The sequence below is a fragment of the Petaurus breviceps genome, unplaced genomic scaffold (genome assembly GCF_028583685.1).
Source record: "Petaurus breviceps papuanus isolate PSGF00001 unplaced genomic scaffold, PetGlider_PUasm1.0 184, whole genome shotgun sequence".
NCBI lineage: Eukaryota > Metazoa > Chordata > Mammalia > Diprotodontia > Petauridae > Petaurus > Petaurus breviceps.
The window spans coordinates 14,157,030-14,162,222 of record NW_027185793.1 but is presented as its reverse complement, the minus strand read 5'-3'; the positions used below and the strand labels follow the sequence as shown (position 1 = coordinate 14,162,222).

At 37.7% G+C, this 5,193-nt stretch overlaps 1 pseudogene; it reads left to right on the top strand.

Moving 5' to 3' along the window:
• Positions 1-28: 28 nt before the first annotated feature.
• LOC138161222 (small ribosomal subunit protein uS5 pseudogene) lies at positions 29-1,183 on the top strand (annotated as a pseudogene).
• The last annotated feature ends 4,010 nt before the right edge of the window (positions 1,184-5,193 follow it).

Below are 5,193 nucleotides of genomic sequence, written 5' to 3'. Positions count from 1 at the left end.
GAGCAGTGACCCAGACATAGATGCATGCATGGGAACAAGGACATTAAAACATACAGATGTATGTAAATGAACAAGGACATTAAACATTCTCTCATGGGAACCTAAGAGATAATTGCTTTACATTCATTGTAAAAATCCTGCTCTCTGATGAGTAAATTTGAACTGCTGTGACAGAACCTGTCTGGATTGTGACCAATCATTCCACACTCTTCAGTTCGGCCCATACCTATTTTAATGCAGGCATCAATGATCTCATTTGATCTTCACAAAACCTTAGAAAATAGATTCTACTTCTACTTCTACTGAACACCAAATTGAGGACAATGCCAGTGCCGCAGGAGGTGCGGGAGGCCCTAGGGGCCCTGGTGTCAGAGCCCAGGGCGGCTTCCTCGTGGCTTCGGCAGTGGGGGCCGAGGTCGAGGTGGTTGAGGGTGGGGCCAGGCCATGGGACACGGGGAGGAAAGGCCTAAGACAAGGAGTGGGTCCTGTCACTAAGCTGGTCCGGCTAGCCAAGGACATGAAGATCAAGTCTTTGGAAGAGATCTGTTTTTCTCCCTTCCTATCAAGGAGTCTGAAATCATAGATTTCTTCCAGAGATCTTCATTGAAAGATGAGGTTCTGAAGATCATGCCTGTTCAGAAACAAACTAGAGCTGGACAATGTATCTGGTTCAAGGCTTTTGTGGCCATCGGTGACCACAATGGCCATGTTGGTATGGGTGTCAAGTGCTCCAAGGAAGTGGCCACAGCTATTCGTGGTGCTATCATTCTGGCCAACCTGTCCATCATTCCTGTGAGACATGGCTTACTGGGGGAAAAAGATTAGCAAGCCTCACACAGTACCCTGCAAGGTCAGTGGGCAATGTGGGTCGGTTCTGGTGTGCCTTATCCCCGCCCCTAGGGGTACTGGCATTGTCTAAGCTCCTGTGCCTAAGAAGCTCCTAATGATGGCTGGAATTGATGACTGCTACACTTCTGCGAGAGGCTGTACTGCCACTCTGGGCAACTTTGCTAAAGCTACTTTTGATGCCATTTCCACAACATACAACTATCTAACCCCAGACCTGTGGAAGGAGACTGTGTTCACTAAGTCTCCTTATTAGGAATTCACTGACCATCTTATGAAGACTTACACTCGAGTGTCTGTCCAGAGGACCCAGGCAGCTGCTGTGGCAACCACATAGATGTTTTTTTTTTTTAATAAACAAATAAATTGAACTATGCCTGCCTAAAAAAAAAAAACATAGGTTCTATTATTCTCTGCATTTTACAGTAATGAAAATGAGGCAAATAGAAGTTAAATAACTTACCCATGGAATAAGCTAGATACATTTCCAATAAGATCAGGTATGAAATAAGGATGTCCATTATCACCACCATTTTTCAATATGGCACTAGAAATGTTTGTTTTAGCAATAAAAGAAGTAAAAAAAATTGAAGGAATTAGAATAGGTAAAGAAAAAAACTAAGCTATCACTCTTTGCAGATGATATGATGATACCCTTAGAGAATCCTAGAGAATCAAGTTCAAAACTACTTAAAATAAAAACAACTTTAACAAAGTTGCATGAGATAAAATAACCCTACATAAATCATCAGCATTTCTATATATTTAATAACAAAGCCCAAAGAAATTGATAAAAGGAGAAATTCCATTTAAAGTTACTGAAGACATTACAAAATATTTGTGAGTCTACCTGACAAAACAAGCACAGGAGCTATATGAACACAATTACAAACACTTTTCACACAAATAAAGTCAGACCTAAATAACTGGAAAAACATCAGTTCCTCATAGGCAGTTCGAGATAATCCAATAAACTGGACAATTCTACCTATATGAATTTATTTATCCAGTGCCATACTAATCAAATTACCAACATTTTATTTTATAGAGCTAGGAAAAATAATATCAAAATTCATCTGGAAGAAAAAAGATCCAGAATATCAAAGTAATTAATGAAAAGAAATGCTAGGGAAGGTGGCCAAGCCATACTAGATGTTAAATTGTATTATAAAGCAGCAATCATCAAAACTATATAGTACTGGATAAGAAATAGATGGGTAGACGAGTAGAAAAGGTTAGTGACACAAGACACAGTAGTCAATGACTATAGCAATCTACTCTTTGATAAACCCAAATAGACCAGATTCTGGGATAAGAACAGTATTTGACAAAAACTGCTGGAAAAACTGGAAAAGAGTACTATAGAAACTAAGGTATAGACCAACATCTGACACCATACACCAAAATAAAGTCCAATTGGGTATACAATTTTGGTATAATGGCCAATATTATAAACAAATTAGGGGAGCAAGGAATAGTTCATCTGTCAAATTTATGGAGAATGGAAGAATTTATGACCCAACAAGAGATAGAGAGCATTATGGAATGCCAAGTGGATATTTTTGAACACATTAAATTGAAAAGTTTTTGCACAAACAAACCCAATGAAAACAAGATTAGGAGAGAAGCAGAAAGCTGGGAAAAAGTTTTACAGATAGTGTTTCTGATAAAGGCCTCATTTATAAAATATATTAAGAATTGAACCAAATTTAAAGAATACAATCATTCCCCAGTTGACAAATGGTCAAAATATATGAACAGGCAGGATTTAGAGGGAGAAATTAAAACTACGTATATTCCTAAGAAAAAATGCTCTAAATCACTATTGATTAGAGAAATGAAAATCAAAACAACTCTGAGGTGCCACATCAAACCTATCAGATTGACTAACATGGCAAAAGAGTAAAATGATAAATATTAGAGAATATGATGGAAAGTTGGAACACTCATTGTTGGTGTAGCTGTTAGCTGATTCAGCCATTCTGGAGAGCAATTTGCAACTATGCTCAAAGGGCTATAAAATGTGCATGCCCTTTGACCCAGCAATACCACTTCTATGGCTGTATCCAAAAGAGATCATAAAAATGGTAAAAGGACCTATGTGTAAAAAAAATATCTATAGTAGTTCTTTTGGTGGTGGTCAAGAAATGGAAATTGAAGGGAGGCCCATCAATTGGGGAATGCCTGAACAAGTTGTACAATATGAATGTAATGGAATATTATTGTGCTATAAGAAATTATGAACTGGTGAACTTCAGAAAATCCCGGAAAGATTTATGAACTTATGCTGAGTGAAGTCAGCAGAATCAGGAGAGCATTGCTCATAGAAATAGCCACAGTATGTGATGACTGGTTTTGATAGACTTAGACCTTTTCAGAAATGTAAGGAACTAAAATAGTTCCAAAGGACTCAAGAAGGAAAATACCACAGTCAGAGAAAGAACTATGGAGTCAGAATGCAGAGTGAAGCAGATTATTTTCTTTTTTGTTCTGTTTTCTTTCTAATTTCTTTTCCACTTCATTATAATTCTTCTATGCAACATGACTAATGTGAAAGAATGTGTTTAATAGGAATGTATGTGTAGATCCTATATCAGATTGCATGTCATGTTGAGGAAGGAAGGTGAGAGGGGGAGAAAATTTAAAACTTGTAGAAGTCAATGTTAAATACTAAAAATAAAAAAAATGGAAAAAAATAACTTATCCAGAGTAAATTGCTACTAACTGTCTAAGGTCAGATTTAACTTGTCTTCTTAACTCAAGACTTAGAACTCTATCAACCATGCCATCTAGTTGCATTAACTAGAACTGATCAAAACATTGAAAAAGTATGAAAGCATATTCATTGTGAAATACTTGTGTACCTCCCATTTCTGCAAAGGAGTGGAGTGGAAGTATTTTGTCTTATCCCTTTTATATTATCCATTTCTTCTACTTGTAATTTTGAGACATTCACTTTTGATATTTTTGAGGTTCTTTATAGTGACACGTGGTGTATATTATTTCCTTGGCTTTGCTGATGTTTTCTGCATCAGTTCATGCAGATCTTTTAGTATTTCTCTGTATTTGTCACAGACATAATTTCTTATAGAACAACAATATTCTGTTATATTTAAACATGCTACACTTCAGTTGTTTAGCCATTCCCCAATTGATAGGCACCTACTTTGTTGTGGGTCTATTTATTATCTTGTACCTTAACTATACCTTCCTCAAAGGAATCCTGGAAAGGACCAAGGGATATCTGACTAGATGAGGAATCCAAAGCTGTGTTCCTAAAAAGAGTCCCAGAAAATTTCCATGTCATCATCCTTCCTGTGATGACCGGCCCTGAAATGATATAGTTCCTTTTTAATGAGCTGGACTTTGTGGAGATATAAAAAAGTGAGTATGAGATTTAGGTATTTGCCAAACGAGGGTGCAGCATCAGAAGTTTCATTGGGAGACTAAATGGGATGATCCACAAGAGGACACCATAATGCCAAGCAAAGGCAACTTCCAAAGGTTCAAAATACAAGCATACCTGCTCTCCATTTTATTCAGTGACAAATTAAGAACAGAGAAAATCAAAATATAGCATAACTCAAAACACAGCATTTACCTAGTGTAATTAAATAATTTCCAATTACTACTCCACCCCTGGGCAATCCCAAAGACCCTCTTCTCAAATGGAGATTAATTTCCAATCATAAACAAAGTACATTCATTTGGTCAGTCACAGAACACAAAAAAATAAAAGTTTCCCACCCCTGGATCACAACTGAATTACAGTTATCATCAATTAATGGCAAGCAACTTTTCAAAAGGAGCAGTAGAGAGCACAAAAGCCATCTACCCCTGAATTACAACAAGGTTAAGATATCATCACAGCATTTAATACCCAAACAGAGGTCTTTTCTTCATCTTGACCTGAGGAAAGTTCTCAGCAATCTCTGTTCCTGGGGAGACAAAGCTTAACAAGGCCACAAGATACATTGCCATTGTACTCATTAATTCATTCACTATCTGCAGAACAGTCCTCGGAACACTAAATACATTAGCAAGACCCTCTTCCACGATTTCTGTAAAGATACAACAAGAGAGTCCTTCTTCAGGACTTCCGAACCAACAGCAAGGTTCCAGAACCTCTGCAACAACAGCACTGTTCTTCACCAGTGGACGAATCTGGCAAAAAAACATCAAAACAGACAAAGTACCAGCATCACAGCCATATCTCATCAGTCCTTGGCAACTTGGGCTTGCAGCTGTCAAAAGTCCTGGGCAGCTCAAACTAGCCCTCAGTAATCCTCTCTCTCTCTCTCTCTCTCTCTCTCTCTCTCTCTCTCTCTCTCTCACTCTCTCTCTCTC